The sequence below is a fragment of the Sturnira hondurensis genome, unplaced genomic scaffold, assembly GCF_014824575.4.
Source record: "Sturnira hondurensis isolate 20B ecotype Veracruz unplaced genomic scaffold, ASM1482457v3 Scaffold0000362, whole genome shotgun sequence".
Taxonomy (NCBI): Eukaryota; Metazoa; Chordata; class Mammalia; order Chiroptera; family Phyllostomidae; genus Sturnira; species Sturnira hondurensis.
In genome coordinates, this window is record NW_028072993.1 from 4,985 (window position 1) to 17,351 (window position 12,367).

Genomic DNA, 12,367 nt, shown 5'->3' on the forward strand with positions numbered 1-12,367 from the left:
CTCCCCGCACAACTTACGAAGATCTCTCCCCTCCACATCTGGTTCCGAGTGAACCGCGTCTCCAGCCCTTCCTGTGTTTTTGAAAGGACACTGAGCTGGTGGGTGTTTCAGGGGCGCCTCCCACAGAGTTTGGGGCAGGTAGACACAAGAGCACCCCTCCCACGGGGTGTGCAGAGCGGCTGAGCTGAGCAAACTCGGATTTTTGCCCGCCTTCTCGGCTAGGGTGGGTGGGGAAAGATGCGTCCTTCAAGTGTTCCGACCAGAACTTTTCACCCTTTGTCTGTCTGTCTGTCTATCTCTCTCCTCCCTCCCTCCTCTCCTTTCTGAAGTGTGGAGGCTCTCCTTTTCCAGACTAGAGAGGGGCGCGTCTCCTATTCCCTTTCCCCTCACCCACCTATTAAAAAATGAGGGGGGCGGTCCCTGGAGTAATAGCGTGGATCTGCTGGGGCATGAATGAATGGAGGCTCGGGGCTGGCCTGAACGCGCTACCGCCCTGCCCTGCACGCTGTCGCCCTGCGGCCCGCAGGACCCCCGCCAACCGCTGGTCCTCCTTCCGCCCCAGCCGGGGCCGCCGCGGGCTCGGCGCACGAGGCGGAGGCCGCGGGGAAGGTCGGGGGAAGGGCGGTTTCCTCCCGCCCCACACCCAGCCTGCGAGCCGGATATATAGTGTAACGTTCTGGAGCCGAAAGACCAGAGCAGTTTCCTAGTGGCCTCGGGAGGACCGGGATTCGGAGCAGCGCTCGTTGAACCCCAGCCCGAGTCGCGGGCGCAGGTATTCCAGGGGCGGCAGCCCGTGCGCTAGCAGAGCCCGCGTCTGACGGGGCGAAGCGCAGGCTGGGTGGGCGGGAAGGGCGGGTCCCCGCAGGGCCCGAGGTTAGGTCGAGGGGGAGTCTGGCCCGGCAGGGGCGCCCAGGAGCTTTCCCAGGGTGCCGCGGCAGCGCCCTCGCCGCACCCTGCGGGCAGCGGGCGGTTTAGGGCACCTGGCCGCCCGCCCAGCCCGCGGAGGTAGGGTGCACTAGGGCGGGAACAGCGGCGAGGGGCCCGGGCCCGCGAGGGTTAACGTGGAGAGCCGCGCCGGAGCTGCCGGGGTCGAGGGGGAGAGCGCCTGGCCGGGGCTCTCCTAGGCCTCCTTGGCCCCGGGGTCGGTTCCTAGAGAGATCACGCCGACCCTGGGACGGCAAGTGGCGCGGCGTCCTCCCGCTGCCCTGCCTGCATTTCCCGCTTCTCATCGCCCAAACCCGAGATCGCGGCTTTGCGCGTCCCCAACCCTGGGCTGTGCGTGCGCATCTAACCCCCCGCCCTGAACCCCCTCCCCCCGGTGCAGCCTGGCTAGTACCCAGCCCTAGGCTGAAGAGGCCTGGGGCATCGGGATGGGGCTTGTCCCAGTTGAAAGTTTCGACCTCTTCCTGTGGCCATCATACAGAGAGCAGGGGTACAAGTACCAGAAGACTCTAGTTGCAGTAGATGGCCTGCGGGAAGGCAAGTTAAGATTACCCCCCGGGCAATTCCATTCCATTGAGAAAACAAATGAGCAACTGAGTCCTAGAAACCGCTGGAAGGTGCCCCACTTGCCAGTCTCCTATTCTTTCAGCGTCAGGTCTCGTTAGATTTATGAACACATTCTTCGGTAGATGAGATACCTGGTGGGAGCAACCACAGTTCTCTCTGGAACCCAAGAGCTTTGGCAGCCAGTGAAATCATGTAGAGTGTCCACGGTGCTATGATAGCAAGCACGGAGAGGGCACGGCAGAGTGACCAGGAAACAGTTCACGCGTGCTCTTTCTGCTTGCGAGAGGCTGCATCAAGGGAAGTTTGACACTGTGCAAATGGAAATATGAGGGTTACTCTGTGGATTCAATGACCCATCTCTCCATATCCCCATTTTTAGTCTAAAAAGTGCAAAGAGACTGCAGACAGTTTTAAGGCAGACACTCAAACAGCCAAAGCAGCCTTTTCAGCAAAATCCACATGTAGGGATATTTGTGTGACCCTTCTAAGACATGACCACCGCTGGCAGGATGCAGGTCTTTTGATTTCTCTTTTCCTTTTTCTGAGGGTACTTTTCCCCAGGCTTTATTATTGTGACAAAATCCTACCTCACTCCAATTCCTAACAGTGGGTTATAATTATGTATAAAATAAATATAAATTGCAATGAGTTGGCAGATCTTCCAGTGATACATTTCTCCTTTATTTAAAGGAAAGAATGTGACACCTAATTACAGAAGAAGGAGAACCTTCTTTTAAGGGGTGAAAATAAAGAAAATAACTCATTATCAGCTACTACTTTGGGGTTGATAAAGCATATGGTCACCTTGAATACCTCACTATTTGATTTCCTATATTTTGAAGATGCATTCTTGATCATATTTCTTTCTGGCAACATTTTTGGTTCTTGTATTCATTTCCCTGCTTTCATGAGAACTCACTCATTCATAAATATTCTCATGAAGAGTCATGCACAGTAACCGCCCTCATGCTGATCCCTGCCAATTTGTTCTGACATTGTAGGCTATGTGAGAACGTTCATTGCTCTTGAAGATTTATTCTTAACACTTCGTTGTATTAACAGACCACTGTAAAAATCTGACAAAAGCTGTGAAATACAAGAAACAATCATTTGCACATTCACACAGAATTCTGCCTAAACGTTCAGGAGTTCAGGGTCTCTTTAGTACCCAAATGTTAGCCATCCACATACCCCAGGCAGGTGCCTCTTCAGGGACACACAGCTGTGCTGTCACACAGGGCCCTGTACTTGGAAGGGCCCCCCTGCTTGGTTTAATGTTCTGTCCCCTTTGGCTTCCTTAATAAATTTCAAACAAGGAGCTCCAAATGCTCACTGTACAGGAGATTCTGCAAATTCTGCAGCCAGTTCTGACCCCAGGGTAACAACCCTGTCTGAGAACTCACTGAACAGCAGCATTGTCTCATAATAACTCCACATTTCAGGGGAATTCTGCAGCACAAGTGAGCTGCTGCGGACTATGTCAATAAGCCCTCTATGCCCAGTTTCCTCATTGACAAAATTAAGACAACAGACAATATCTGCTACTCTATTCATCTTAAAAGCTTGTGAAGATACACTAGGTAAAAAGAGTTGGGATTATGAAAATGTGTACCTACCTCGAACAATTCTACACTAGCAAAGATGGTGTTGTTACATGCTTAACAACACCGGTTTTTCAGAAGTAAGTTGAGGAAGGTTGGCTTAGTATAATAAAAGATTGCAGATCCTTTATAGGCCTTACATTTTGGTGGAGGGGAAAGTGGCCGAGGTATTCAGTGTTTTATATATTCCTCAAATACCGTTATTTGGACAAGATGAGAAGTGGCAACACGAGGCACAGAATAACTTCATGGATCCCAAAGACACTTTCTGAATTAAGTTGATGTTTTAGTGTATGTCATCTAAATATTAAATGAAGAGAAACTGAGTCAATGATTGAAGTTTTTTTGAGGGTGTGCTCCTCATAGTTTCACTTAAGTTTTAAAAATCCCTATTTTCAAATCTTGAACAAGTCATGCTTTTATATATTCTAGGAGATAGATGCCTAGCAATATAAAACACACCTATTCCCTTATCAAGTTGCCCTTACCTCCTGCCATTCTGCTGGAGGAAGTGAGAGACTGGGCTAGTCCTCTGTCTTCACACCCCTTCCCTACTTACGTCTCTCTGACCTCAGATCTTATCTTTATTCCAGCTTTCACTCCCAGCGTAATTGCAACACACTCAGAAGGGCCGAGGGAAAAAAGAAAGTGAAAGGAAATGGGTCAACCCCCCATATCAATGCCTTCACCTTTAAAGGGGGTGGATGGAGACTTCTTCCCTGCAACTGCTCTGTTCAGGGGCCTGCTGTATACTGTAGGATATGAATACCAAGTCCTGTACTTGATAGACTTATGACATCATTGGCAAGACAAAATCTGTAAATATAAGGTGTTAAGTAACAAGAGCAGATAGGCTGTTACAAGATATTATAAGACTTGGCATGGAATGAATGGTAGAGAAAATAAGTGCAATGAGTGCCCAAGAAGAGAGTGAAAGAAACTGACGTGGTTAGTGAAGCTTAAGTGGGGAGTTGCATGAGGTGTCCCTTAAAGTTCCACTTGTAACAGAGAAGAATGGACGTATGAGTCATCTGCATGACAAGTTTGCAAAAAATGAAATTTGGAGGGGACTAAATTTTGTGTAAAGAAAAGACAGGAAATAAAACCATAAGAGAATTTTCTACTGCTTAACTTCATTCATATAACAAATAATTACTAAGCCCATTCTGCGACCAGAGACATTGCCAGTTTTACAGCATTCGGTGTTAAATAGAGCAGATATGCTCCCTATTCTTTTGGAACTTGCAGACATTGAAAAAATAAACATATGATAACAAGTTGTTGGAAGTAGTATGGAAAACAAAGTGTTACGTAAATAAGAGAGGGGCTGGCTCAGATTTGTTGCTCTGGGAAGGTCTTTTTGACAAAAAAAGAGATTTAAATTAATATTTAAAAGAAGCATATGAGTTGACTTGGCAAAAAAAAAAAAATTGGGGTATTCTGGGCAGAGGAAATAGTAAATGGAAAGGCTTTAAAAGGAGACAGATGAGAAGGCTGGCCGGAAGTGTCCAAAGGCACTCGAGTGGTTCGAGTTTGGTGAGGGTTATGCTGAGTCTGGGTATGAGTGTGAGGAGGTAAGAAGGAGCCTAGTGATGCTAAATTTCACAGATCTTGGTAAAGATTTTGAATTTCATTTTAGTGGGAAGCCTTGGAAAACCTGGAAGCCAGAGACTGTCTAATTTATATTTTAAGGAGATCTTTATGGTTACCGTAAGAGAATGGACTAGAGGGGTCAAGGATGAGAAGAGGGAAACCAACTAGGACAGAGCACTGAGGACAGCACCTTCCGGGCAGATGGAGAGAAGAGAGATGCATTTCGAAAGTAAAATGGACAGAAGTCAGTGCAGCAGCAGATGTGAGAGGTGGCAAGGCAGGGAGGAGTGTGAGTAAAGTCCTTTGATAGATACTGCTGACTGTTTGTAATCTAAAACAATAGGCTCACATGCGTGTGACTGGCAGTTGCCTAGGAAGAACCGAAGAGTGAAATGTGAACTGCTAACCCCAGTTTGTACCTCTAGAATGTAGGCCGGGCTGTGGGTGGAGATGGGAGACAGGTGAGAGGATGCTTGCTTTTCATGCTGTCATTTGTACTGTTGGGATTATTTTAAAATCGCACATGCATTTCACAATCATTCAAAGGTTGCCACCGCAACAAATAAGGCTCCTGTTTTTCTGGCTGTAGTTCATGGATAGAATATGCAGTAATTTCTTAAAATGACAAAAACTAGGAGAAAAGGGACTGGTCCTCACTGAAATGATTGTTCTAAATTATAACTCACTCCCCTGCACAAAACCTTGAAATTCTTCCCCCTTGTCTATATCAGGGTTTCCCCAAATGTTTTTTCCTCTGGAGTATTAGTTTCTTGGAATGTTGATAACAGTTGTGTGAAAGAAAAAAAAAAGCTTTCCTGATCGTGTAAGCTTGAGAAATCCTTGATTTAGCCTAAACAATTTTATTGCAAGACTCCTCAGACCCTTTAATATACTCATGCTTGTTAAGAATCATCAAAAAAGAAGAGGTATTTTAGGCTACATCTCCTGGACTCGCTTGACCTTGAAATGCTTTTTTCGGCAGAACATCTAACAGAGTCAGTATTCAGTATAACACACTTTGGGAAATGCTGCCCTATATTAATAGATTAAGCCTTTTAACATCCATAGCCCTCTATTAACCATCAGCTTCTCTCATGTCTTTCATGCTACTTAGCTGGAAGAAAACAGGAGGCCAGAATTGACCCTGTTAATGGGTTTTAAGTTGATGATCAAAACAATTCTGCTATATGGATAAGACATAAAGAGATATTCACAAACAAGATCTGCAATCTAATTAAAAATGTTTATTTTTTTTAAATTGTACTCCTTGATAAGGCTCTGCAGGACCTCACTGAGGTCCATTCTGTCAAGTCTAGATTCACACTCGAGGAACCTGACATACCAACAGCAGGGGAGACCTGTAGGTCTGGGCCCTGTTTGGTGTTTGTAATGTATCTGCTGCAGAGCCAGACACTGAATATACAGAGTGTGTGTGATTGTGCAATGAATCTCATGCATACATTCTTTCTTGGTCCCCACTGCATCTGCATGGCGGTGGGGTGGAGGCAGGAATGCAATCCGTGGCCAAAGAGCAATGCAACAGAGTGAGACAGAAGAGAAGGGTTTACACAGCTATGGACTCGGTGGCAGCTTCATCCGCTTGGTGCTGGAGCTCAGGATCAGTGAGCTATGGCCTGAGTGCCACATTTGGCCCCAGCCTATTTTTGTGGAACCCTTGAACCCTTGAACTAAGAATGGTTTTTATTTCTTTAAGAGGTTGGAAAAAATAAAAAAGAAGAAGAATGTTCTGTAGCATATGATATATGAAATGCAAATTTCTGTGCACATAAATAAAGTTTAATCAAAACCAGCCAGTATCCTGCATCGATTCAGCATCGTGTCTATGGCTGTTTTAGTGCCCCACTCAATGAATGGTTGTGACCTGCAAAGACTAATACGAGGTCTGTCCGGAAAAAGGCCACCCATTGTTAATGTAATGAGAATGGTTTGTGCGACATTGATGTAACCTGGCAGCCAAGGAGAGTGGACTGAAACGCGCCTGCCTGAACAATGATGACTTCACTGTACAAGTCAGTGGGGGCAGTAGATGCTACTGAGTGAGCATGTGTACTGTGTGGATATCAAATTCAAAATGAGCACATCTGCATCAGATTTTGCATTAAGTTTGAGCATTCCCCCTCAGAAACTAGTCAGATGATTCAGAAGGCTTTCGGGGACGATGCAATGAGTGCAACACAAATAAAAATGTGCACAAATGCTTCAAAGATGGTCGAGAATCGGTTGAAAGTGATCCATGTTCTGGAAGGCCTGCAACAAGCAGAACACCTGAAAATGTTGTACGTGTACGGGTTGCAGTCGACAAAGATCGTCAGCCTAGGTGACTCAGCCCCCTACAGCCCAGATTAGGTGCCCTGTGACTTCTGACTTTTCCCAAAACTAAAATCACCTTTGAAGGGGAAGAGATTTCAGACCAACCAGGAAAATATGTATGACAAGGCAGCTGACAGAGATGCCAGCAAAGGATTTTGCAGAGTATTTTGAACAGTGGAAGAGACGCTGGGAGAACTGGGTGAGGTCCCAGGGTACCTACTTTGAAGGGAACTGAGGCGTCATTCTCCTATGAGCAATATTTCTTGTACCTTGTATCTTTTTAAATAAATGCCTCCAATTTTCGTAGTACATGGCTAGGTACATTCTGGACAGACATTCATGTATCTACCATCTGGCCTTCTGCAGGTAATGTTTTGTGGGTCACTGCTCTAGGATGTTAAACTCATTAGCCATCAATAATTTTAGTAGATTTGTTGTTCATTTGTTCATGTTTTGGGGGTAGCCTTAATTCAGGCCAGTATAACAAAGTACCCTAGACTGGGTGGCTTATACACAACAGAAATTTGTTTCTAACAGTTTTTAGGCTGGGAGAGCCCACTTCATGGTTCATAGATGACCTTTCATCATCACCTCACGTTGGACCCTTCCAACGTGAGAGTTCTCTGGAATCTTCTTGGTAAAGTCACGTAATCCCACTGTGGAGGGATCCACCCTCATGCCCAATCACCTCCAAGCACCATCAAAGTGACAACCAGCTATCAACATATGAATTTGAGGGGAACTCAAACATTCAGTCTATAGCAAAGGTATAAAGTAATAGCTTTTAAGAAGCATTAAAATATTTGAACTCATAAGTAAAGACTAGGCACACAGATCAACATAACAAGAGCTCCAGGAGGTAGAGGGGCTAATTAACCCTAATGTTACTTAGTTGTTGAAATCTGCTACCTGTGAGCATGGATTTCCTGTGTGCGATCACCTCCAATGTTTATTTCAATAATGAGACAAATCTACTTTTTATTATTGTACCTTTTATGAAGAGTGATGGTTTAAGGATAACAGTCTTAATTTGTGGGTGACAGAAATACAGATTTCACTGTCCCTACTGCACACTTACTGAATCAGGACTTTTGGCATGAAAATCACCAGGTGCTTTAGAAACAACCAGCATAGCTCAGGTACAAAAAGGTGGGAACGAGTGGTCCAGGTACTTCTGTGAAACTTAGAACTGGAAGAAGATAGCACACCTGAGGAGTAATGCTCAGGTCTGTCACTGCTACCACAGAATCTTTCCAGATCCGGGTATTCTGAGGGAATCCAATGGTATGAAATAGTGGGCTCCTTGCCAGCCTCATTCCTCTGAGCATTTTCCATGACTACTAACTCAGAGACCTACCTTTAAAAAAAGAACGGTTTTAGGCGAGATCATTCAATAGGTATGTTTTCATTTTATTCAACACTTGTATCAAACGAAAGAATATTGTGTAGTCAACAGTGTGATTAAGTAGATAACAAATAAATTACTATAATTACCAGACACTAAGAATAACATTTGTTTATTGTTTACGTCGTGGTTTATTTTAAAAGTCTTGGATAAGTTTCTATCCTTAACCCTTGCAGTGCTGAAGAAGTATTTTCAAGCTGCAGTTGACAATATGTTGTGTCCTGTGGCTTTGGACATACTGTTATCTTCTAGTGAAGACATTTTAACTCCCCAGGCTCTCCCAGAGGTGGCCCCAAAACAGGGGAGCACAGAGCCGAGGGGAGGAAGGGAAAGCAAAGGCTCTCTCCTGTGCACGAGTGGAGAAAAGGCAGAACCAGGGCCTGTCCTATTTGCGTTTTTAGCCTTTCACCCCAGCTGAGGAGTTGTTGGGGCTGTAATACTAGCTGGTGAATAACAGGATGATCACAGGAGGCAAGCATAATATTTCCTGAGCCAAGAAATGAGAAAAAGTCGTTGTGAAAATACTCCACGTTTTAGACAAATGGGGCTTTATTTATCACAGGTCAGTGAGAGGACACATTCCACAAAAGTCAGCACAAACCCCAGGTATTCTTGAAGATGGGATAGGAGGAAATTAGGAAGACTATTAAATTATATGTCTGGCCCCAACATTTTTTAAACCACTTGAGTATTGCTAGTGGAGTTAGATATGCCAATGCACAATATTGTGAAGAAACTGGAGGAATCTGCCCAGTTGTGTGTAACAATTCAGTGTGTGCATGTATGGAAGTCTTTTTGCTTATTACATTGAAGAAATAACATTTAATACTATAAGATACCTAGATGGTAGCAGCATAGTTTTATCTAGTAATGAAAGCATCTTAAAGATGGGCAGTATTCATTTAATAAAAAGAGCCATTTAGCTAAAACAAGAGAAACTGTCCACTTAATTTCACTTGAATCATACACATAAATAAGATAGCCTGATAAATATCAACGAAATCAACTTTATGTCAGTTTCTGTTACACTATTAAGTGTTGTCTCATTCTGAATTGAATCTCATTTCTGTCATGCATTGTTTATATAAGACCTTCAGGACATACCTGCCCTCAAGACAAGTATATAATCTAAAAGTTGGACTCTTGTTCTCTTACCAAAAGTCTTCGAGGGTATTAAAAACCAGCTACAAAACTATTCTCAAAGCTGTAGGAATTTTTGGTGATTTGAAAGAGTTAATTTCTCTCATCCGGATGAGTAGTTTCCTTCCTTCTTGCAACAGTGTGTACTTGTCAAAACGTTCTCCTGGTGGAACTGAGACATTGCCTCCTCCTCCTGCTATTTGGGACTAGTCCTGACTAAAGCAGTGGCTATGCAAATTGCCTCGGGGTGCATGCGGATCATAGGATTGCATGTTAGGTAAATCAGGTCTCAGTTTCTTTTAGGACAGAGTTGAACTTGCTGGAATCAAACTTCCCTGAACTCCTAGTGACCTATGCATTGGCACGTATCATATCATCTTATCACCTGTACGTAGTGGTGACTACAAATAGTTTCTCTCTAAGTGTATTCATATTCTGCACTGTAGAATGTCTGAGTGTCTTATCTCTATTTGGTCCAGTTCCCGAATTTTATAGAAAGGAAAAACCAGTCCCAAAGATACAAAGTAACTTGTCACACATCTGTGCAATGGATGAGTAGACTGGTATCCAAATCTTGTTACTGCAAATCCCATGACCATTCCATTCATTCATTCTTCATTTACTCATTCATTCATTCCTACAATTTACTGAGTGTCTTTCATGTGACAGAGAGGGTATATTTTGCTCTGCAAATACAATGGTGAACAAGTTAAAGTACCTGACCTTAAGTTTTAATTCTCCTTACTGTTTGAGGAATAGTTAACCAGTTACAACTTAAAAGTTTGTGGAATGTTTTAGTTAAGATCCTCAGTGTAAAAATATAAAATACTCATGCTTTTGTGTTCTTTTCTTTCCCCTTTGACCAGCTCTGCTCAATGATTTGGCTTCCCATAGCTCTCAGCAATAAGGACTTGATGGGAAATGGAGTTAAAATAAAAAATCCACAGGGAAGAGAATGAAAGTTCTTCCCAAGGACACAATATTCTGCTACTCACAAGTCCTGAAGACTAACCAGCCTGAGCTCCTCTCCTCTCCAGTTTTCACTCCCCAAACTTGGCTATGGAGTGGGTCCCATCCTCAGGCTTCCCCTTTCTTTCTGCCCCTAACCAGGGTCTCTTTCGTAGTAATTAACTACTAATCCCAGGGGGAAAAGATACAGGGGAAGAGCAAAATCAACCAATGTGGGAAAGATGCAAAGTTTCCAGAATACCTTTGCATCTTGGCATGGGACCAGTAGTTCGTTGCAGTGTTTCTCTGAGATGATGAGTGGGAAGCCCTGTTTTATTTAACCATTTATCTTTATTTCTAGAAAAGAGAGCAAGAAACCAATCCCCTGTCTTAAAAAAACCCTTACCTATACCCTTAAACCTGGGTGAGTATGACATTTGTCTGATGAGAGGATTTATAGCTTTCAGCAGATTCTCAAGGAGGTCATGACTGGAGCAAGGTGGGAACCTGGAAGAACAATCAAGTTGTCCCCTTTCCGTCTTTGAAATACTCCAGACCTAGGCTACTGCCAGGTCAGGGATATCCCCTCTAAAGGTTCCTCCCATGGCCCAGAGAACTGTTTGGGAGGCTTAGGTTTTCATGATCCATCTTCAGTGTGTCACGTGACTCAGGGCACCACATTGTTCCAAAACAGGAAAAGGATTGTGCCATTCCCCTGCATAACACTGCTCCCCATTTTTGCCAAGCATATAAGATGCTAATTGAAGTGTGTGTGTTGGGTGGAGAAGAGCAGTCCCTTGTGCACAGAAGCCTTTAATATAACTTTCCCTTCCTGCTGTCTGGCTGGTGTCCACAGGCAAGACACTTACCTGACCTTTCGGTTTTCCCAATGTATTAGTTTGCTTGGACTGCTGTAACAAAATAGCTCAAACCGAGTGGTTTGAATAACAAAAATCTATTGTCTCACAGATCTGGAGACTAGAAATCCAAAATCAAGGTGTTGGCAGGGTTGGTGCCTCCTGGGAGTTGTGAGAGAAGAATCTGTTCCAGCCTCTCTCCTTGCCTTGTAGGTCGTCTTCTCCCAGTGTGTTTATATCATATCCCCCCTAAGCATGTCTGTGTCTAAATTTCCTCTTTGATAAGGACGGGAGTCATTTTGGATTAGGGGCCCACTCTAATTTGATAGGACCTCATTTTACCTAGTTATATCTGTAACAACTTATTTCCAAATAAGGTCACACACTGAGATACTGTGGTGTAGGTTTCTCATGCACGAGTTCAGGCCAATTCAGCCCCTCACCCCCAGGGACCTCATACCTGACCGGAAACTTGACTTCTCCCTACCGCAATGGAATGAGGTGATGAAACTCTATCCACTAAGTATTTTGTGTTATAAAAATAAATAAATACTAAATAAAAAACAACCTTAGGTACATTGCAGGTATGAATTGATAATGAGTGTGAGTAATGACTGTTGTCTTCACCAGGAGTTTCTTCTCCATGTGACTTTTATTATTTTATTTTATTTTTTTAAATTTGCTTTTACTTACTGTTTTTTTTTAAGATTTTATTTATTTATCTTAGAGGGGAAGGGAAGGAGAGAGAGAGAGAGAGAGAGAAAAATATCAATGTATGGTTGCCTCTCATTCGTCCCCTGCCGGGAACTGGGAATTGGCCTGCAACCCAGGCATGTGCCCTGACTGGGAATCGAACCGCAGTTGTGTAGTTCGCAGGCCCATGCTCAATCCACTGAGCTACACCAGCCAGGGCTTGACTTTTATTATTTTTATGAGGTATAATTCACATGAGGAAAAGTGAGTATATTGTTAACACAGTAAGT

General features: G+C 44.0%; 1 protein-coding gene across 1 annotated transcript in view; it reads left to right on the forward strand.

The window, feature by feature from the left end:
- The first annotated feature begins 552 nt into the window (after positions 1-552).
- The window catches only part of FAR2 (fatty acyl-CoA reductase 2), a 124,545-nt gene continuing 112,730 nt past the window's right edge, over positions 553-12,367 (forward strand). The window contains exon 1 of the mRNA XM_037031997.1: positions 553-772. The gene's annotated coding sequence lies outside the window, so the exon portion shown is untranslated. The remainder of the gene's footprint in view (positions 773-12,367) is intronic.